The sequence below is a fragment of the Theobroma cacao genome, chromosome 5 (assembly GCF_000208745.1).
Source record: "Theobroma cacao cultivar B97-61/B2 chromosome 5, Criollo_cocoa_genome_V2, whole genome shotgun sequence".
Classification (NCBI taxonomy): Eukaryota; Viridiplantae; Streptophyta; class Magnoliopsida; order Malvales; family Malvaceae; genus Theobroma; species Theobroma cacao.
This window is the reverse complement of record NC_030854.1, coordinates 31078463-31103321: the sequence shown is the minus strand read 5'-3', so window position 1 is coordinate 31103321 and position 24859 is coordinate 31078463.

The following is a 24859-nucleotide window of genomic DNA, read 5'->3' as shown; positions in this document are numbered from 1 at the left end:
AAAACCTTCCAAAATTAAGAGCCGTGCACAGATCAGCATAAATTTAATAAAAGGAAAGTATAATCTATCCAGCATTCTTTCGGCTATTTAAGGTTATTGTAAAATCATGATTAAGTGTTTACCATAAATAAGCGATTCTCAATATATATATTTGTATAGATTAAAAAGAAACAATCCATCAATTTTTTTTATTAGATTAAAGGGTAGCAGCTTCTTTTTTGTCTTTGAAAAGGTTAGTACGAAGAATGATTTTACAAAAATATATATATATATATATATATATATATATTTTATGATTACGTTTAGATTTATGATTACTGTAATGTTAATTTATATCCAGAATGAATGAAAACCTATAATTATGTACAGTTTTATAGAATAATTTTCTTTCGTAATTTAGACATCGATTTTGTATCTGTCTCCCATTTGATACTTTAACCTCTTTTCTAAGAACAAGAGGTCATTATCTTTATAGGAGATAAATTCTAACTTTTATTATGTACTTCATGATTGTTTTCTTAGTGTTTTTTTTTTTTACCATTGTTATATATTCTTTTCATTTCCCTTTTCTATATATTCTCTTCATCCCCTTTTGTATTCTTCATACAGGATTGAAACTGTGTTAACTCAATTCGTGAAGTCGACTAAGCATACTAGAAAAGTGGTAAGATTTCTCAATTACAGTTACAAAACACATTTCTTACATATCTTTATTTGTATATTGAAAATTTCAGGCATGATTTTGTTTTCTAGATTAGTTAGAAACCAATAAATTATGATGAAGGTAAAACCTCCTTAAGAACAATTTCAATTGGAATTTTTAGTTTTCTATTTTGTTTAACTGCAATTCACCAACTTAATTATTTTTCTTCCACTTTGTGACAATCATAGAGTCTGCTACCAAATCTTGAGGCACATAGGTAGCTTTTATTGAAATTAACATATAGATTTTTATATTTTATTTCTCAATCTCGACATTTAAACTTATACTTTGATAGATGATCTTCAAGTTTAAACTGATCTGCGAGTTGTTAATTTATTGTAGATGAAGCATATCATTAAAATCAATATGACTACTTAATTAAAGTGTCAATGGAGATAAAGAAATTTGACAATCATATTCTTTTTATAGTTGATGTATTGCTATTGATGTTTTTACTATATTTTATTTAATTATCAAGCACTTGGAGAAGCAAATTTGAGAGGAAGGAAATGGTTTTTTTTTTTTTTGAAAAGCTTGATTTGTTTTCAGTAAGAACAAAATCAGACTGATGACTGACGAAAAGGTCATAGTCTGTGAGGGCGGCAGCAATTGACCGCCCAGAACCGGAGGGAAAAGTCCAAAATAGAGTGGGTTCCCTCCACCGCAAGAACATGGGCATAAGAGCAAAGAAACTACAACCGGATGCCCAGAACAAAACAGAAAATATTTATAGGAGAGAATAGCTATTTGCAATGCAGTTTCACAGTAGCAGTCTCACAGTTAGCAGTCAGCAGCATCAATGTTGCCCAAAGGTAGATTGTTCCGTAGATTACCTATAGCCTCAGTGTTGATCCACAGTAAACCATGAGCTCTTTGAACGCCACTCTTAGTTAAACCATCAGCTTCACCATTCGCAGAGCATGGCACATACCGTATCTGCCAGTACTGAACTTTCTCAAGACATTTCATAACCTGCATTACCAATCTCCTTAACCTCCATGGCATAGTATGGGGGTTTTGATTCCATTTAATAATATTTTGAGAACCATATTCAAACAGCAAAGAGTGGGAGGGGCGCACCACTCCTATGCAGCAAAGAGAAGAGTAGCTTCCTTAACAGCAAGGAGCTGGGCCCTGTTTGAATCAGAGGTTCCAATTGATTTGGAGAAGAGAATAAGAGAACCGTTGTTGTCATTGCACAAAATACCGTCAATGCCAGACTTGTCGGGGATTCCTCTAGAGGCTCCATCTGTGTTGAACTTAGCCACCTTGCTTATGGTTTTAACAAGTGCACTTGAGGCTTAACTTTTCTTCTTCTTGTGATGGGATTAGTTCCCTCATATGGAAACCGAACCAAATTTCCAATACTTAGATTCAACTCAGACCATTTTGCATTGCACCACCAGGCCACTCTAACTTTGATAAGTTCAAAGACTTGATCAACCACCCATAGTTTTCCTTTAAATACAACATCATTCCTTGAGATCCATATCGCCTAGATGATGGAATACCGTGCCATTCTCTAGACTAAACCATTTTCCAAGCAGCTGCTAAACCTGAACCAAGATAGAAAACACGAGAGAGGATCCCCATGTGCAACCCAATCAACATTCCATAGCTTCCCCACCATTTCCACAGCAGCCATGTGCACTCACATGTGAAAAAGAGATGGCCAATTGTCTCCCTTTCCTTCTTACACAGTAGACAAATAATTAGGGCATCACTAAGTATCCCCTTACTGACAAGGGAGTCCTTGACAGCCAACCTTCCCCTAACTAGTTTCCAGTAGAAAATTTCAGTCTTGAAGGGTGCGAGAACTGACCAAATCTGCCTCCAATTACTAGCATACTCAGTGCTATTGTGGACAGCTTTGTAAAGTGATCTAGTATTATAGTCCCCACTGGTGTTGCCTTTCCATATAAGCTTGTCATCAAACTCTCTAACCAAGACTTGACTCTCCAAATGCCCTATAAATTGCCCCCACTGTTCCTCTTCCCAACTAAACACATTCTACCTTAATTCAATGTGCTATTTTCAATCCCCACTATCCCAATTACCAAAATCGGCAACTTTATCCTCTTTTTTACAAGCCAAAGTGTAGACTTTGAGGAAAGAATGCGTTAGAATTTGACCCTCTATCTATTCCTCGTCTAAGAAGTTGGCTCTCTCGCCAGTGCGTCAAGTAATGCCAATACCATCCAGCACAAAGTTATTGAAGCAGCAGCTGCCATCCAGAGGCTTGGTTATGCTTTTCCAGAACCCAGACACTCTAACACCTTGAGCTGGCCTCGACATAAGTCTATCTTCCTTATTACCGAGCTTCTCCACTATCACTTGCTTCCAAAGACTGTTCGAGTCATTGCAGAAGCACCAGAGCCACTTGTTTAAGAGCGCTCTATTTTTAAGGCCAATATCAATGATGCCAAGCCCACCCAAGTCACAATAATTACACATCGCATCCCAATTGACATGATGGAGTCTACTTATCAAATTAAGACCACCTCAAAGGAACTTTCTCTAGATCTTGTTGATGGAGTTCTGAACACTTACTGGCATTTGAAAGAGTGACATATTGAAGATCGGAAGGCTGTTAAGGATAGATTTTAGAAACGTGACATGACCACCCATAGATAGAGTCTTGGTCTTTCATAAGGCAAGCTTTTTGTTGAATGACTGGTTGCCACATGCTTATAGAATTTTGAGTAACTCCCAAGGGCAGCCCTAGGTAAATTGTTGGAAGCTTGCCAGCTTTGCAGTTAATTTGATCAGCCCATGCTGCCACAACATTCTTGTCCACGCCAATACCATAGAGCTAACTTTTCTGAAAATTAATCCTTAATCTCGAATTCGTCTAAAAACACTTCAAAATACGTTTAGCATTAACAAGAGAAAGAAAATCAGGCTTAAAAACAATTACAGTTTCATCGGTGTCCTGAAGGTGTGAGACACAAATTCTTGAACGGCCGACTTCCACACCCTTCACAAGTTGATTGTTATTCGCCTTATGCATCATAAGCTGAAGACCTCAACTGCTAAATTAAAGAGCAAAGAAGAGAAAGGACAACCTTGCCTAAGTCCTTTACATATATTTACTTCTCTAGTGGGAAACCCATTAACGAGTATAGAGATTGAAGCAGTGGTATGTAGAAAAATTAGATTTGTAGGTGATTTGTTAGGAATATTTGAGGACTTTGCCTTTAGTGTTTTTGATTAAATATAAATAGAAGAGGCTAATTACAAAATAAAATCATATAATGATGATTTAAAATTGTGTAAATTGTTTTTGCACATGCGTAGACCTATTAAAACCTTGGGCTTCTTATAGATTTTACTTTGATAAAATTAATTACGTTTCAAAATAAAAAAATATTTCTAATGTATAAGTATGTTATTTGCAAATTTAAAATGACACTATGCCTCAAGCATGGGTTGATTTTTTATGTACTATATAATTACTTGTTCATTTCAACTACCTTTGATGATTATAGGAACTTTAAGTCTATTTCATATTTCATTATGTCAACCGAAGATGATACTGCAGCGGCAGCATCTGCTGAAAAGGCAGTCAAACTAGAGGCTGATACGCAGGTAATGCCTTCATAAGCCCATAACCAACTGAAATTTAAAGATTGATAAGATTTATATTAAATTTGACAATATTTAAATCTATAAAAGATTAATTTAAGAATATAATAAAACTTGTTATCCTTAAATTTACGTTCAAGAAATGTTTTACCAACATTCATACTTTATTGTATATTTGTATAAGTTATGGATGAATGCATAATATCAGGAGGGTATGGAAGGAAAAGCTGCCAAAGCAGGAGCAGATGAAAGCAACAAATCTGGAGTAAAGCAACCAGATGGTAACCAACATCTTAATCAATCCCAAGCATCTATTTATAGGTATTTGACAAGCCCTAGAATCCATTCACTACTCACTTCTCGTTCTTTGCAACAAGCAGGAAGTTTGCCTTCCATTTACAACTCAATTAAGGTATTATTACAACACTTATAACTTGGATTTCGTGTTTGTTTATGTATTTGACATGTGCGTATTTTATAATTTCGTTAATTCACTAATCATTTTAATTATAGCTTAATGCATGTGTGACAATTTTTTTAAATAGGCTTGTGATGTGTTCAAATTTTCAATACTGCAATATTAAAAGAATTTCTTTTCTTTTAATATCAAACAACTAAAGTATTGTTAATCTCGCGACAGGGAAAGGAGCCGCTCCTTTGTGAAAGCTTTCAATCACTCAATCATGAGCAAGACATTAATGTCAATGATCGACGATCATTTCGTACTTCAACAGCAAGTGTTTTTCATGCTGAACATATGTTTCCGTAAGTTATATTTGCTTAAGTATCCTAATTAAATAATTAGGCATATATACAGCAACACTCACTTCTCCTACACTTTCAGCAATAATTCTTATTGCTCTTTTCCTTGATATATATGATGCGTGAATCAAAATATTTCTTTGTTTCTTTCTTGTTGATTAATTAGGCCTCCATCAATGGAAACACCAAATCATGGTAGTACAATAACTAGTGGTCACTCAATTGGAAATTTGAACAACTCTGTTGAAGCTTCTAATGACTACCTTCTTCCACCAGAGGTTTCTTTTCTATCCTTAAACAAACATTTGCAAATGACAATCTATATATGGATTTTTTGAAGTTTTAGAAAAGGTACAGGAAATAATTATATATGATATTAACACTTTCCTTCCTTTCTATTATTCATTCGTATAGACACAACAAGGAGATTGGATAAGTGGATCCTCTTTGTCCAACACAAACTGGATTAATTGGCAGTCCTCTTCTCAGATAACTAAACCTAAAGCTGCTACTGCATGGGGGTATGAAAATCTTTACCTATTTTTTCTTTTAAATTTTATAAACTTTTACGACTGAATTGTATTTTATTTTTATATAAGGAGCTGAATAATGGATATCTTTTTCAAGTAATAGCACTTTTAACTTTTAATGTATAATGTGTGCAATTGAGTTAGTCTTTAAATTACATGTTGGAGTTGGATCCTCTCACTTTTTTATTTGCTCTTTGTTAGAACTACCATTCTCTTATTTTATCTCTCTCTATATATATATATATATATATATATATATTAGTATTNTTTTTTATTTGCTCTTTGTTAGAACTACCATTCTCTTATTTATTCTCTCTCTATATATATATATATATATATATATATATATATCTTCAAACTTTTTCAAAATTATCCATTTTCATTAGGATTGTTTTTTGTTTTTCTGAGGAGATTGTAATTACAAATAGAAATTTCAATTACAATAAAAAGTATTCATTTTTCTTTCTCATTAGGATTGTTATGTCTTAATTTTACTATATATATTTTTTATTAGATTTTTAAGTTTGTGGTAATTTAAATTTAAATATAGTAATTTTCTTTTCCTGCTAAAGACCACAAGGATTCAGATACCAAGCAGTGTTGAATCAAATTTTGGCATCAAATAACTCTCATTTGAATGATGACACTCCTCTCCAACTTCAACCAGCAAAGATGCCAATCCAACAAGTATGTATGGCACAATGTGCATCTTTAGCAATTAGCATTTCTAGCATGGTGATTCAAAAAATATCTATTACTATCCATATTATATATTCTTAAAACTTTATATTTATGAAATTTTTTTAACAGGGAGCTGGGTCTAGCACTAAAGGAGAATCAAGTCCTATTCAATTTGATGGCATCGTTCCTACCAACCCTGATATGGTATTTAATTTGTTTCTTTGATTTTATTTTGTTATTTCGGAATACCAAAACTTTTACCCAGTGTTACTCTTAATTCTAGTTATCTGAAAGTTGTTTTGGGTTGTTCTTTGCACATCTTCTTCAACCAAATTGTTTAATATTTGATGTAGAGGAAAATGACTCGGCAAGATAGCAGTCCACCTACTCCAAAGCTTCCTTTCATCAATTGGATGTTACCAGGACAAGACAATCAAGGCCTAAACAATCCAAGCAACCAAGACCAAAGCAGTCATGGCAATCAAGACCAAAACAATATTGGGAATCAAGGCCAAAACACTCCTAGCAATCAAGGCAAAAATAATAGTATTCCTCTTGCTTTTGGTTCAAGGTATTATGTAATCTATAAACCATTCATTTTATCTTAACAATCTTATCTTGAACTTAGTATCTACAATTTGTGCAGATTAATTATCTAATGTCTTCAATATATATATATATTAATTATCAAAGTTCAGCTTGTATTTTGCTAAACTTTGTGATGTAATGTCAGATCCCAAGAGATATTTGGAACAAGTCGTGGAGCAAGCCCTATAGCCCTTTCACCACTCTCTTCTCGTTCTTTGCAACAAGCAGGAACTTCGCCTTCCATTTACAAATCAATTAAGGTACTACAACACTTATAACTTGGATTTCATATTTATTTATATATGTAATTAGCGCATGCGTATTTCATAATTTCATTAATTTGCTAATCTTTTTAATTATAACTTATGTGACAATCTTTGTAAATACGCTTGTGATGTGTTCAAATTTTTACTACTGCAATGTTAAAAGAAATTTCTTTTCTTTTAATATAAAACAACTAAAGTATACTTGATCTTGTGACAGGGAAAGGAGCCGTTCCTTTGCGAAAGCTTTCAATCATTCAATCATGAGCAAGACATTAATGTCAATGATCAACAACCATTTCGTACTTCAACAGGAAGTGTTTTTCATGCTGAACATATGTTTCCGTATGTCATATTTGCTTAAGTATCCTAATCAAATAATTAGGCATACATACAGCAACGCTCACTTCTCTTACACTTTCAACAATAATTCTTATTTCTCTTTTCCTTGATATATATGATGCATGGATCAAAATATTTCTTTGTTTCTTTCTTGTTAATTAATTAGGCCTCCATCAATGGAAACACCAGATCATGGTAGTAAATTAACTAGTGGTCATTCAACCGGAAATTTGAAGAACTTTCCTGAAGCGTCTAATGACTACCATCTTCCAATATCAAATCTTCCACCAAAATTCCGTTTGGGTTCCTCTTCTAGACTTCAAGTTCCAGAGGTTTGTTTTCTATCCTTATACAAACAATTGCAAATGACAATCTATAATGGATTTTGAAGTTTTAGAAAAGGTTAAGGAAATAATTATGGTGCTAACATCTTTCTTCCTTTCCATTATTCATTTGTACAGACACAAAAAGGAAATTGGACGAGTGGATCCTCTTTGGCCAACACAGACTGGATTAATTGGCAGCCTTCTTCTCAGATAACTAAACCTGAACCTGCTACTGCATTGGGGTATTAAAATTTTTACCTTCTTTTGTTTAATTTTATAAATTTTTATGAGTGGATCTTATTTTATTTTTATATACGGAGCTGAATACTGCTTATCTTTTTCAAGTTTGAAATAATTTAAATTTAAATATAGTAATTTTATTTTCTTTTTAAATTAAGGTCACAAGGATTCGAATTCCAAGCATCTTTGAATCAAGTTATGGCATCAAATAACTCTCATTTGAGCGATGACCCTCCTCGTCAACTTCAACCGACAAAGGCACCAATCCAACAAGTATGTATGGCACAATATGCATCTTCAGTGATTATGATTTATTTTTCTTATTTTTTTCCTTAAAAGAAAAATTTTAGCATGGTGAATCAAGAAATATCTACTACTGTCCATATATATATATATATATAAATATTTCTTCCTTTAATAGGGATTTGGGTCTAGCATTAAAGAAGCATCAAGTCCTATTCAATTTGATGACAATGTCCCGAGTAACTCTAATAAGGTATTTAATTTGTTTCTTTGATTTTATTTTGTTCTTTCTTAATAACAAATCTTTCTCCGAGTATTACTACTGATTCTAGTCATCTAATGGTTCTTTTGGGTAGTTATTTGCACATCATCTTTAACCTCCACTTGAATAGCATCCAAATTGTTTAATATTTGATGCAGAGGAAAGTGACTTGGCATGATAGCACTCCGCCAACCCCGAAGGTTCCTTTCATCAATTGGATGTTACCAGGACAAGACAATCAAAAGGTTCCTTTCATCAATTGGATGTTACCAGGACAAGACAATCAAGGCCAAAACACTCCTGACAATCGAGGCGACAACAGTAGTGTTTCTAATAACACTCCACCACCCCCAAAGCTTCCTTTCATCAATTGGATGTTACCAGGACAAGGCAAGCAAGGCGAAAACATTCCTGGCAATCAAGGCCAAAACATTCTTGACATTCAAGGCAAAAACAATAGTGTTTCTAATAGCACTCCAACACCCCCAAAGCTTCCTTTCATCAATTGGATGTTACCAGGACAAAGCAATCAAGGCGAAAATAGTCCTGGCAATCAAGGCCAAAACACTTCTGACAATCAAGGCACAAACAACAGTGTTTCTAATAGCACTCCACCACCCCCAAAGCTTCCTTTCATCAATTGGATGTTACCGGGACAAGGCAATCAAGGCGAAAACCATCCTGGCGATCAAGGCCAAAAGACTCTCGACAATCAAGGCACAAACAATAGTGTTTCTGATAGCACTCCACCACCCCCAAAGCTTCCTTTCATCAATTGGATGTTACCGGGGCACAGCAATCAAGGAGAAAACGGTCTTGGCAATCAAGGCCAAGAGACTCCTGACAGTCAAGGCAAAAACAGTAGTGTTTCTAATAGCACTCCACCGTCCCCAAAGCTTCCTTTCATAAATTGGATGTTACCGGGACAAGGCAATCAAGGCCAAAACAGTCCTGACAATCAAGGCTAAAACACTTTTGGCAATCAAGGCGAAAACAATAATGTTCATGCTGTTTTGGCTTAAGGTTTTAAGTTATCTATAAACTAGTCATTTTATCATAATATTCTTTATCATGAACTTAATATTTAGAATTCATGCAGATTAATAATCTAATACATCCAATGTATATACATATATTTCTCGTTTCTGTTAGTATAGTAGCGTGAATAATTTCTCAGCAAAAGATTTGATGAATATATATAGGTGGGTCAGAGGACAAGCGAAAAGGCTGGTAAGGCAACCAATGCAGTGCAAGAAATGACTGCGAAAGCGAAGCAGACCGTGCAAAACGCATAGGATTCAACCAAGGAGACAACTCAAAAGGCCAAAGACACTGTGCTAGGGAAGGTCGATGAAACAAAGGAAGCTATTAAAGAAAATGCAGAAAAAATCAAGTAAAGCCTCAACACCAAAAACTGATACATTCCAAAGGTTGAACCGCAAGAAATAAACTCGCCATTAGGCTAACAAGCCAATTAATTAGTGCACCTTATTGGTTCTTTGGAACCTTTTTTCTTTTTTGCTCTTTTGTTTTGGATCTTTTCATTGCCAGTTATGAAGTATCATCGTATAAATTGCTCTCCTATTAAATTTTATTTGGGAATTTTATATACTTGTCTTTCATCGGTGGATTATTATTATGAGCAATATTATATAATTCATAAGAGATTAACTTAATACATTAAATATAAAATCTCTAGTCAAGTTAAATGCAGGTTATAAAAAGAGCAGTAGTTACAATTATATTTACAAACATCAATATATTTTTTTATAATGAAGAATTATGTAGATTAAGGGTCAATAACTGTAAGTACATGTTTCATTTATAATATTTCGATAGATTTTACATAATTCTTCTTTGTGATTGAACCATTAAAAGTGATATGCTATGGTCCTACCTCCTACTTATCAAAGCTCTTTTCAAGCCAAAGTCGAATATTAAGAACAATAATCTCGTGTCGGTCAAGTCAAGGACTTATAATAACCGGATGTCAAGATTTGTCGAGTTGGACAGAGAAATGAGAGAGTAGGGATGGATTCAAGGTGGGCATATATCCAACCGCATGGCCCACCCCATTACAGTCCATATTTCCAACCTGTACCATGCGGTTGAGGCTGTTAGGCCTTACCTGAATGCCATTAACCTTATGGGGTGTGGTGGAGGAGCAGCACCAAGCCTAATGGGTTGCTTGCCTGGCTTGGTTAATGAAAGCTTCTATACCATGTATGGTATTTTAAAGTACAGGCCTAATATTAGTGATTAATATATATAGCCTACTCTTTTGGTACTTACGATATGCAAATCCTTAGTTTTGGCCATCAATTAGTATTGAGCTTTGCACTACCAAGGATTAAAGGATTAAAGCTACCTAACCACAAGTTGAGCTTTTGCTGTTATGGCAAGCATTTTGATTCTAACAATAGAAAGTTTATACCAACTGTGATTAGGTAAAAGTAGTCAAATTATGAGTGACCCATTGGAAACACCAACTTAAGTCCCTTAGGAGTTAATTATTGTCCTTTTGAGGGGTAGGGGCAAGCGTATGCTTTTTTTTTTTTTTAATTGGGGAAGGGGGGAATTTGAACCTTATTCTCTAGGCAAGGGATCATGCACCAACCAATGAGTAAGATGCTCGGGTGTAAGCGTATGTTTGTATGGGCATGATAGCAATATAATAGCTCAACCATTGCTGGTTACTAAAACTCGTTTGGTAGCTTAAGATGATGGAAATGAGGAAAGTAAGTCTTGATTCAAAAGTTAAGTTAGAAAATAACGAAAATGTAGTTATGAAACCTAGTCATTAGACTAGGGAAGATGGAGAAATGCTTGAACTCATCCTTTATTGTGTTGATCCAAGAGGTGGATAATCCACATATAAGACCGTGGTAAAGTTATTGGCAAGAAAATTGAGAAGGGTGATTGGATCATTTATAAGTAACACCTATAGTGCCTTTGTAAGAGGAAGACATATAGTGGATGGATTTTTTTGGTGAACATAATAATTGATAGTCTAAGGAAGAAAGGGGTGAAAAGTGTGGGGGGAACTGCTTTAAACTAGACCTTGAGAGAGCATATTACCTAATGGAATGATAGTTTTTCCTTAAATAATGGAGATAATGGGATTTGGAGAAAAATGGTGTAGGTGGATTGAGGAATACATTTCGATGGCAAAGGTGTTAGCTCTTGTCAATGAGTCGCCTACAAAAGAGTTTGCGATGAAAAAAAAAAGGATTAAGGTAAAGTGATCCATTATTGCCTTTCCTTTTTATCGTTGTGATGGATGCATTGCATCTCTTGTTATGAAAAGCAGAAAGCTTGGGATACTTTAAAGGGGTGGAGGTGAGTGAAGGGGAACATCAATTTCACACTTGAATATTACATTTGATACTATTGTGTTTTGTGAAGTGGAGTTAGGTGAGATTGTTAATGTGAAAAGGGTGTTGATAGCCTTTGAGAAGTTGTCAGAGTTAAAAGTAAATTTTAGGAAGTTGCGTCAAACCTTAGTTAATGGAACAAAAGAGAGATGTGAGGAAATGGCATGAAGTTTGAATTGTAAACTAGATTTGTTGCCCTTTACCTATCTAGGAATGCCCTAAGGAACAAATTCAAGAAGGGTAAGTATGTGAGAATCATTTGTGAAAATATTTACAGATAGACTAGCACGGTGGAAAGGAAAGTTACTTTCTTTTGGGGTAAGGTCATTGATCAACTTGGCACTTGCATCTTTGCCATTTTACTACATGTCACTATTTAAAGCTCCCAAAAATGTGGTGAAGAGATTTGATGCAATGAGGAGAAACTTCTTGTGAGGGGAAAGGGGGTGAGGAAAAAATGGACATGGCAAGAGTGAAGTGGGATGTGGTCTTTAGGTCAAATGAGAAGGATGGGTTGGGAATCTCAAATTTACTTGAGAAGAAAGTTATAAGTAACTGGTGGTGGAGGTATTGTGTGAAGAAAGACTTACTATAAAGGAAGGTTATTACAGAGGAATATGTGAGAGATGCCCAAGAATGGATTCCATCAAGAAAAAATGAGAAAACAAGGTCGAGAATGTGGAAAGAAATTATGGATATTGTAAATGTGGAGGAAATGCCGAGCTTAATAGGAATGGAGGGATTTTGATGGTTTATTCGAAATGGTGAGAAAATTGCTTTTCAAAGCAATGAATGGTTGGATGACATCATGACAAACATTTAAAAATTATTTGCCTTAGGTTGTATGGCTTAACAATCAATAAAAAGGCAATAGTGAGTGAGATGTTTAGGGAGGCAAACAAGGGAGGACTAATGTTTATGATATGTCACTCCTAAGCTTAAGATTTTGCTAGTCTTTAAGCAAAATATAAAAAAGAAACTAAACAAAAGCAAAAGCAATTTAATTGATGAAATCAACCTAAATAAATTAACTATAGACAAATATCACCAAATCAACGATCTTTATAATTTTCTCAGAAGTATATCTATAAATCTCCAACTCAAGGTGAAATATAAACATCATTCAAATTCATATTTCAATTCAATTGCAAGCACATTCTTGAAGGACTATCCGTGTGTGTGTGAAATTGTTTACAAAGAATATCATACTTATCCGGATGAGTTCATGCCAATGCAAAATTTCAAATTAGTACTAGAACTCCATAAGTTTTCTTTTCCTTGCTCTTTCTCCACTAATGTAGACTAATACTAAGTCAAGGATCAATAGGTATTTATTAAGCTTGTAATATATGTCTAGGGTCAAGGTAGGATAAAAGATAAGAAGTTGGCTCAATTCACCCTAAGCATATTATCATTCTAGGACCTATATAGAGCTCTATTTTCATTCTCTACATACACCCTTTCTTCACTTTGAACTTTTCATTTGTTCAACACTTTGTTATTCTTTTTCTTTTTCTTTTTCATCACAATTGTACACCCCCAAACTTATTTCTTTGTATTGTAGGTAGTGGGGTAATTTTTTTTTTTTTACAACTTCACCTTTTTCTACCTTATGCATTTAGCTTAATATATATTTCCTAAAATAATATACATACTTAAAAGTGAGGGATGGAAAATTAAAAATTTTATTTTAAGGTCAGGCTCAATTATTATGTGGTTGAACAAAGAAAAGGAAAAATTGGGCTCAAAGGGGTATACTAGGGATAAAATATAACAAGGTTGGCTTGAAAGGCTTAAACAGTCCAAAAATGACCTAAATCATCTCCCTAATTAAGTATTACTTATGATTTTGCCTCAAGAGAGAATCAAACAAATTCTAAAATTCTTGACATAATCCAAAATTTACATCATCATAAACCTTTTTCTTGATAAGTACAATAATTCAAAGCAAAAGATAAAGTGCTCATTATGTGGAAATCACATTTTACCAATGATACAAAACAAAAGAATTTAACACAAACCAAACAATATCCTTATTTACTACGAGCTAAAGATACAAGACAACTAAATTTTCATTATTGGATAAGGAAATCATTGAAAAAAATTTGGCGGCATTAATTACTCTAGATCTTAAAATTTTCAAACAATCGTAACAAAAAGTAAATGATAAACTATTCTAATTAACTTAAAATTTAAATAAACATGCAAATAAAATAAAATCTTAAGTTCTCACAAAATATCCATCATCAGAAAAATATGCTCTCCCCCTAAACTTAAATTAAACATTGCCCTCAATGTTAGAAAGAGATCAAGAAAAGGGAAAAGGATACTCCCCAGGTAATTGAATGGCTCTAGAGAAGCTTTAATTCCTTCCTTATCATTATTGCCAAAGCTGTGTGAAAGTGAGGTAGAGCCTTTTTTTTTTTTTCAAAAGAGAAGAGATTAATGAACAAATAAATAAATAAATAAAAACAAGAGCATAAGTTTAGAAAGTTTGGGTTGCCTCCCAAGAAGCGTTTCTTTATAGCCACTAGTTTGACTATGTCACCCTTTTTTGCACTTCTTCATTCTCAACATAAGGCTTGAGGCTTTGTTTATTAACCTTGAATGCTCTTGTAAGCGTACTAAAAATCCCTACAAGGCCATAAGACAAAACCTTTAACACTTTAAAGGTTTTCCACTAATGTGGTTGAAGTTTCCATGGTAAAAGATCGAGGCGTGAACTAGAGAGTACTACTTGCTGTCCAACTGCAAAATCAAGATCAATGGAAAGTGGTGGTTCTAACTTAAAAGTTGGTGCTTGCTTGATTGAATGTGGTGGAATAGGCTTACGTTTACCTTTATCAACTACATCCATTCTATAACAACTTTTTGTAGAGGAAGGATACTTTGCTGAATTGAATATATGAAACTAGACTACCTCCTCTCCAACTTTGAAAGTTATCTTGCCACTCTTCACATCCATAATTGCTCCAACTGTAGCTAAGAATAGTCTTCCCAGAATAAGAAAAATTTTAATATCTTTTTCCATCTCAAGCATTATGAAGTCCACCGAAATTTACAACTTCCCAACTTTAATCAAAACATCCTCTATAATCCCAACGAGGTGCCTACTTGATCTATCTACTAATTGCAAGGTAACTGTGGTAGGTTATAACTCCTTAAATCCAAATTTCCTAGCAATAGTCAAAGGCATAAGTGTAACACCTACACACAAATCACACAAAGCTTTAGAAAATTTAAAACTACCAATAGTACAAGGGATAGAAAAACTCCTTGGATCTTCAAGCTTTGGTTGAAGCTTATTTTAGATTATAGTACTACACTCCTCAGTAAGTGTAACTGTCTCAAAATCTTCTAATTTTCTCTTTTTACTCAAGATATCTTTCAAAAACTTAACATAATTTGGCATTTATTCCAAAGCTTTAGCAAAAGGAATGTTAATATGCAATTTTATAAATACTTCAAGAAATCTTTGAAATTGTTTATCAAGTTTCTACTTTCGAAAATGTTGAGAAAAAAGTGGTGGAGGTGGTTGTGAAGGCTTTATTTTTTATTTTTTTGCACTTAATTTTTCACCAAAATTGTCAACTATGACATCTTTTTTAGCATTTTTCTCATCTTCTTTTTCAATTTCTCTTATAGCAAGCTTAACCAAAATTTCAAAATTTAAATTTGTGCCATTTACCTCTTTTCCACTTCTGATTGTGATTGCATTGCAATGCTCTTGTCCTTCTTTTCTTGGATTGGGTTTAGTGTCACTTGGTAAAGCTCCTCGTGGCCTATTATTGATGGCACTGGCAAGTTGACCCACTTATGTCTCAAGGTTTAGAGTGATTTTACCTAACTTTAGATTAATGCAGATTGACTTTGAATGACAACATCATTCTTTGCCCTGTATTGCATGAACATCTCTTCCATTGTTGGCTTTTTTTGTGGCATAGGAGCTTAAGGTTATGGTGAAAATCCTAGAGGAAAATTTGGCTTAGGAGCTATGAAGATGCTTGTTATGTGCTTTGCTTGTGTGATGTGAAATGTGCTTAAAATTAAATGGAAAATACAAGCAAAGACTACGTGCAAGTGTACATGATCGCAACAAGTAATACAATGGTAAATAGAGTGTCAGTCCCTCGAGGAATTGTCTCTAATTCTATTACTAATTACTAATTTCAAACCAAACTAATTCTATCCAAGAGTTGATAATTGAGATTTGGTGAAAATGAAATCTAATCAATGAAACGTAACTAGAATTGCAAGTAAATTGATTTAGAAACAATGGAGAAAGACCTAGGATTAAGGTTTGAACTAATGCTTCATTTGGAATTAAGATTGATTAATTACCTACTTTTATGGAAAACTAATACTAGCCTAGCATCCTTGAGCATGTACGATTCACTATCGAGATATCGTACAATGGCCTAAGTTAATTTAATTCTTCTCTATAATATATGTCTATAGCTAATTAATTAAGCTTAGTTCCTTAAATGTAGGTCCTATAATTAATTGTGTATGGTTAATAGGTGTATGTCTACCCTATTAACAAATCACCCAATTAATTCCTAATTGCAATGACCATATACTATCTAAATTGTGGTCGTTTAAGACTAACTTTGTCAAGTCTTACCTAAAAACCTAAACACATCGTATCAGTGGTCAGTCAATAAAATGAGAAAAAAGTGCAGATTTGAATAAACATTAAATATTCTATAAAAAGCAACTAATAGTCAATCAAGCATCCAAACTATACATGAATCTCCACCATAATCCCAGAAAGGAAAGTCTAGCCTAACATTTCCATAACCCACAACAAAATTTCAGTAAATTAAAGCATTTATACGAGGAGATTTAGAGAAAGAAAAATAAAGCTATTGAGACAAAACTCTTTTGGTGCAACTTTGTCAAGCTTCATTTCAAGTATTCCTCTCCTTATCTCTTTGTGGAAAGCTTCCTTTTGCTTTTTTTTTCCTCTTCAAAAAACTCCTTTTTCTCAGCTCAAAGACATGTATTTATACCCCCCACTTTCAGCCCTAGCCATAAAAACTCGTGTAGAAATTTCTCATTAAATGACATGTTTTGGCTACAGCCAAAATGGATCGCACTGTAGCTTGAAATTTTTTGACTTGAAGTGCTTAGGATGGCTGAAAATCTCGTTGCAACCAAAATGGGATCTCATTGCAGCGAGAAACTTGCTATCTTGCACTACGCAGTTTGCTGCAGCCAGTCAATTTTCTCTGTATTTTTTACCATGATCTCTTCTGAATTGGGTGAAGTACTGAACATCAAAGTTGTAGCTCTTTCTCTTAGCTTTCCATAGCTCAAGAATCTTGTCAATTGAAGTTTTGTAGCTCAAGATATGCTCCAATTACTGCAGCATAGTCTGAGGTCAACGTAAGCAAAAATGCATGATCCTTTGCAAATTGACTTCTAAGCTCTTTTGCAACTTCACCAACATATAGCATAATCAATAGAAGGTTCAAACAAGACTTATTAACGTGAAAATAAATTCAAATTACTTAATTAAACTACTAAAGCATACATAAAGTAAATATTAAGAAAAATGTAAAAATAGTGCCTACATTAATTAAAAACAAGAAGACATTAGTGATTTTTAAGCTCAAAAGAATGAAGGATACTCTATAAAATAAAGTTATCAATGCTTGGTTATTATCACAAGAAAAATTAGGATGATTCCTCCAACCAAGATTATAGTTGTTGGAATACAAATTATTTTGTGGCTATCTATTTCCAACATAATGGGTTGTTTCAGTGTAAATAGGACAATGGTCACTAGAATGTCTTTCCCCACAAAACTCAAATATTGAAAAAGGACTCTGAATAGCATTAACACCAAATTTATCAATTTTCTTGATAAGAGCAGCCAATTGTAAAGTCAAGGCATTAATTGCATCAAACTCATGAATATCAATAATTTTTCTTGGACCTAATCTCTCAAATGGCCTCTAATAATTATTGTAAGCCATCCCATCTAACAAATCATAAGCCTCATCAATGGATTTACTCATAAGTGCACCTCCAGCTGCAACATCAATTGTGGTTCTAATTGGTATCAACAAACCATTATGTAAAGTCTGAACTTGTATCCATTTAGGTAACCCATGGTGAGGAAGTCTCCTTAGCAAATCTTTATACTTCTCCCAAGCCTCATATAGTGTTTCAGAATCAAGTTGCACAAAAGAGGTGAGATCATTATGCATCTTTGTTGTCTTAAAAGGAGGAAAAGATTTTGCCAAGAATTTCTAAGTTAAATCATTCCAAGTACCGATTATGATGGATCCCTTGACGAATTTCTGAGCCTTCATGAGATTTGTCATCAGACTTCTTGTACCTATAATTCATAGTAAAATGGATTAGGGGAGAGGAAGAATAAACAAATATTAGAAGTGGTTCATGACTCTCTCTTTAGCATGAACACGCCTCAGTTTTATTAGGGAGAAGTTGTAAAATCTACTAACTATCTTATTAATCGAATACCTTTTTGAGTAATAGACTTTCAAATCCTCCAACAAAAATGCTATCTTTACTTTCAATTCCCCACCTCCCTAATCTTGAACCACGAGTTTTTGGTTGCATTGTATATGTTCACATTCCCAAAAACTTGTGAAATAAACTTAATCTATGTGCAAAACGATGTGTCTTTGTTAGTTGTTCTAATTTTTGAAAAAGGTATAGTTACTATGAACCTCAAACTCATAAATTACATGTAACCTTGGATGTTTCTTTTCATAAAATAGAGCCTTATCATTTAGGGGGAGTCTTTTGACATTCTTTTCAGGGTGAGAACTCTAGTGAAGAGAATGCGTTACAACAAAGTGGTGAAGGATAGGAGTTTATGGAGTTAGAGGAAGTGAATGAACATTTTGGAAAAAGTGTTCAATAATGTTGTGATAGTATTCCTGAAATTGAGAATGAGTTAGTTTTTCTTGAAAGTGAATTAAGTGCTTTCATCATAACGTCCTAAAAATTTCCCATGCCTACGTCTACACCATTAACTAAAGAATCAACCCAGAATGTTCTCTCTCAAGTAATCCTTAATCTCATGTTTGATGAGCTAATCCCGAATCTCATAATTAAAAAGTCTCATGAAATCTTGAATCGCACATCTGATGAGTCCCATGAAACACATTTTCCTATAAAAAGGTAGTTCCTAAATATCCACAAAGATCGAATAAAGGAGTCCTAAAGAAACGATATGAACTTGATCCTAAAGCCAAGGTCAAATACCCAATTAGCAATTGTGAGTTCTCCCATAGACTGTCTGAATCGTATGCACTCATTATTAATCAATTATCCACTGCATCTATTCCTAGTAGTTTGTAGGATGCATTAAAAGATCCAAAATGGATTAAGGCGATGAAGGGAGAAATGGAAGCTTTGCAAAAGAATGCCACTTGGGAACTGGTTCCATTACCCAAAAGAAAGAAAATGATTGGATGTAAATGGGTATTTATGGTGAAACTCGAAGTAGACAGCAACATTGATAAATATAACGTAAGGTTAGTTGTAAATAGGTATACGTAATGGTATGGGGTGGATTATCAAGAGGCTTTTGCACCAACAGCCAAGATCAATACAATTTGCATTTTCATATCTATAGCAGCAAATCGGGATTGGCCTCTACAATAATTTGATGTTAAAAATGATTTCCTCAATGGAGACTCAGAGAAAGAGGTTTACATGGAGTTACCACCAAGAATTAAACATAATTCTTTGTGTAGAAGGAAAGTTTATAAATTAAAGAATCATTATATGGGCTAAAACAGTCACCTAGAGCTTGGTTTGAGAGGTTTTTTTCTATAATGAAAGCATGTGGTTATAAGCAAAGTAGCTCAAACCGTACTTTGTTTATAAAACACAAAGAAGGGAAAGTAATAGCTTTAATCATGTATGTCGACGATATGATCTTGACAGGAGATGACCCATACAAAATGAGAGCATTATGGGAATATTTGACTGTTAAATTTGAAATGAAGGATCTAAGGAAACTTAAATATTTTTTAGGGATTGAGGTTGTAAGATCGAAAAAGGGGATTTTCCTTTCACAATGGAAATATGTGCTAGATCTCTTAACCGAAATTGGAATACTTGCATGCAAACCAACAAACATGCCCATAGAGATGAATCATAAGCTTGGAATTTTTCCAGATCAAATTCCAATAGACAAAGGTCGTTATCAGCAGTTAGTTGGAAGATTACTTTATTTGTCATACATAAGACTAGATATAGCTTTGCTGTAAGTGTCGTAAGTCAGTTTATGCATGCGCCAAGTGAAAAACATATGAATGTAGTATATCGAATCTTAAGATACTTGAAGAGTGCTTTGGGCATAGATTTGTTGTTTTCAAAAAAATGGTGCTTCTGATATTGAAGGATTTACGTATTCTGATTGGGTAGGTGATCAAACAACCAGAAGATCCACATCTGGTTATTTTACATTCGTGGAAGGTAATCTTGTCACTTGGAAGAGTAAGAAACAAAAAGTTATGGAAAGATCAAGTCAGAAGCTAAATTTCGAGGTTTGGCTCATGGTGTATGTGAATTATTGTGGCTTAGGAGTGTTCTCAAAGAGTTGGGAATTGAATATATAAAACCTATGAATCTTTATTGCGATAATAAAGTAGCCATTGAAATTGCATAAAATCCTGTACAACATGACTGCACCAAACATGTTGAAGTTGATCGACATTTCATCAAGGAGAACCTCGACCAAAAAATTATACAATTTTCATTTGTTCAGTTTGAAGGTTAGTTCGCTGATATTCTCACGAAAGTAGTTTCAAGGAAGGTGTTCCATGGTATAATCGACAAGTTGGGCATGATTGATATCTATGCTCCAACTTGGGGGGGGGGGGGGGGTGTTAGCATGAGCTGTAATTATTAATTTTAGGAATGTCTTGTTAGAATATTTTCCTATTTTCTTTTTAGATTACCTGTACTTCAAAGAAGTCTAGATTTAGAATACTTTCTTATTTGTTATTTACTTTACTTGGGCACTATGCAGGTTTTGGTTGTGTTTACTATTATAAATACTTTACTTGCATGCCAAGTAATTTAAGTTTAGTTGGCTATTATAAATAGCCCCCTATGTAATTCTTTATTTTTTATCAAGCAATTTAGTTTTTTTTTTTTATAATTGGAGGAAAGGAGACTTAAACCCTGCTCTTTAAGTAGGGGAATCATGCACCAACTAATGAGTCAAATGCTTGGATGCTATCAAGCAATTTAATTCTTTACTTAGATTTTGAATATTTTGTACGAGAAAGCATTAATCAATTCCACAACATGCATTGGTTTTACATTGAACAGTTAAAGTAGAGATAAAGTATTTTTAGTTGAAGAGAAAGAAAGTTATGAAAAAGTTTTTAGATTTAATTAATAATATATGCTGAGAAAAAAATTCATAATATATATTTTTAAAAATTGTGAGAAGGATTTAGATGTAAAAATAAAAATCGACTGAACTAAATTGTTTCGGTTAACATTGTGTCTAAATTTTACAAGTTGGTATTTATTGGACCACTAAAAACATTAAAAATTAACATTATAATTATTGATTTGTTGTTACTTTTAATTTGCTATCTTGCTACTATAGACACCGTTTTTATTATTATATGTTCTTTTATTTTATATTTTATTTTACCTTACTTTATATTTTTATTTTTACACACTTTATCTTAGTAATCATTTAAATTGGGTCTAGGCTAGGTGTTATGAAACTGTTTGGGGCTGGTAATGGGAAACTTACCATTGGGTCTGGCAATTAGTGCCAATGTCTAGACAAACAAGCCCGGTGGGAATAATTTGATAAAAGAAGGATTAAACCACATAAACAAAATTGAAATTAATAAAGTAAATGAAGTTAATTAAAATGAAGAACATTTTGAAAATCAAAAGAACAAAAAAATAAAAAGAAAAAAAAAGTTCAGCTAGACCACACAATAGGGTGCTTTTTGCACCCCGCCAAGTACGATTGTGCCTTGCCAGACATGAGAAATTCGCATTTGGCAAAAACCTTGTGATGCTAGGGATGGCACAGGTGGCTGCATCCCTAACACCGAAGGGCAGCTATAAAGCTGCCCTTTTCCCCAAAATCAAAATAAAGGTAGAATTAGAGAAACCTATAAAAAAAAACTCTTTCCTTTTCATTTTGAAAACCGGAGAACCAAAAACTCTAGATTTTTCAATTTACTAGCAGCCGAAAAACCACAATCAAAACAAAAGAAAAAGAGAAAAAAGAGAGCCCTAAGAATCTGAAGCTAGGGAGACTTAGGGGGTTTTTTTTTTCTTTTTGTTCTTTCTCTCTTTTGTGAAATTTTTACAAAGTTTGAGGCTTGGTTTTGGGTTGTAGAGGAAATAGGGCAGAGCCACCACTTGAGAGAGTGAAAAAGAAGAGTTTGAAGGTTAGGGTTAGGGTTTATAAGAAAAAGGGAAAGATTTTTAGAGAGAAAGGAGAGCGTTTGCCACTAGAGAGAGAAAATGGGAGAGGGAAGTGAAAAGAGAGGAAAGAAAAATAGCTTTTATGCTTTGGGTTCCAACTGAAGAGAAGGGGAAAGAAATGGCATCGATTTTGGTAGACTGGAAAGCCATTCTCCATTGCATCAAACAGTGCCATTTTGGCACTTGGGAGCTTTTGTGCAAAGCACCAGACGATGCGTTTTAGAGTAGGTGGTGGATTAGGTCGGTTAGCTTGGGCCAACTTAGGCCAGTATGGCAAACCCATTACCCTTTTTATGGACTTGCTATGGATTGGTTTGTTTGGGGCTAGCCCATTTCATTTGGTTTTAGAATTATTGTCTAATTATGCAGGGTTAATTTAAATTATTTTTAAAAAAATGTTATAAAAATTTCAGGAGATATTTTAGGGTTAAGAAATAAAACAAACGGAAGAATATAAGAATAATAATAACAAAAAAAAAAATAAAAATGTTTTAAAAATGTTTAGCTATAAAAAGAACTTAAGCTTAGATGAATATTTATTTATAAAAAAATATATAAACTTAGGTAAGTGAAACATATATATATATAAAACAAAAGATAAATGTCTAAATAAAATATGTTTACAATGATAGATCTAGATAAAAAAAAAAAAAAGAGAGATAAATGAATAAAGCAAATAGATGTTTGGCAAAAAATATAGATTAAATGAAGCAAAAGTTGGAAATTATTGAGTTGTTAATGGGACGGACTTGGATAAATGAAAAACATAAGGGAATACACACACACACACACACATTAGGTTTTAAAAAATAGGTTTAGTAAATGAGTATAAAAAAAAGGAAGAGAATATTACAAAAAGAAGTGAATAGAAAATGTATTTAAAAATAAAATAAAATATACATTTATGTAATAATAGGGTGGAATGTTTAGTTATAAAGAGCTTTGATGTAGGTAAAGAAAGTAGACATTTGATGTCAAATATTAAAAAATGGTAAAGTGAGTCAAATAATAATTATAATAAAATATATATTAGGATCAACATTAATAATTAAGAAAGTATATAAAATTAGGTCTCAAAGCACTTCAATATTAATCACGGGAATAAAATACAAGTTGTATCTATGATGGGATATTCATTTAGAACGCAAGAAGTCGCAATTCCGAATAAACTTTCCTAGGCTCGGGATTTAAATTAAGACTCAACCAATTCGATGAGAGGGTCTTAATTTTGAATTTCGATGTTTCTAATTCTAAATAAATAAAAATTATATATGCTCAATTGGTCAAAATATAAACAAAATAAATATAATAATGAATGTCAGAGGACAAATGATATATATTTACTTAAGGTGTCAAAAGATAAATATAGTATTGTGAAAAGATAATAATACTCATGACAATAAATAAATAAATAAAAATAATAAAATATTCGATGATGGTAAATTCATAATAATGAATACATTTAAAATATAAAAGGTAAATATTTAGTTACAAAAAAAAAGATTTCTAATAGTTATTTTAAAAAAGAATAGGATAGATAAAAAAATAAAGAGGAAGAAGTTGAATTAAAATATATACGTAAGTTATAATAACTATGAAATAAGATATCTTGCTCAAAAGATATAGAATTTAGGTAAAAAGAGAATCTATATAGTAAAGTAGATAGACACCTAAATAACATAAAAAATATAATTCATAATATACATGCCTATAAAGAGAAATAATAAAAAGGAAATCTTAAAATAATAACAAAGAAGATATTGGAAGGTTTAGAAACAAATATTAAATTTCATAGGCACGTCACACATCATTATTGCATCGTTAAATGTCATGGCATGTAGATACTTTATGTACACGAGTATAAGCCCCAATGATGGGATTTTTCGAAAGATCTTGCGAAAGCTAGTTTTCTTCAAAAAATTTCCTAGGTGAAAAGATATCTTCGAGTCCCACCGGTACAATGGGAGGGCTTGGAGAATATCCTTAATAAAAGGCTTCTGCTCGTAATAGGTTCACATTCATGAAATTTTTTTTTTTCTAAAAACGGGAATAATTACCTCAATTATGGGATTTATTCATTAAATTTACAAGGGCAAGTTTCCCGGATAATTCTCTAAGTGAGAGAATATTGTCGGATCCCACCAGTATGATGGGCGGATCCGAGAAATATCCTCAATAAATGGTTTTTGTCTGACATTATTTGTATTTCATACCATGCATTTCACAAGTGCACCATGTGCATGTCACACCCGTAACACCAAAAAAATATTTTAATTTGCTAACAAAATGGAGGATAAAATAAATAAATGATAATTAAGGAAACATAATGAAATAAATTAAAGAATTAAGGCTCCAATAGGATAACCTACAATTAAGTTGTACCGTTCGTGAAACAGGCGTCATGGGAGTGCTAATCTTTTCCCGTACATAACCGCACTCTTGAACCCAATTCTAAAAAATCGTAAACTAGTTTATTGTTCTTTTGACCGACCTAAAATTAGTATA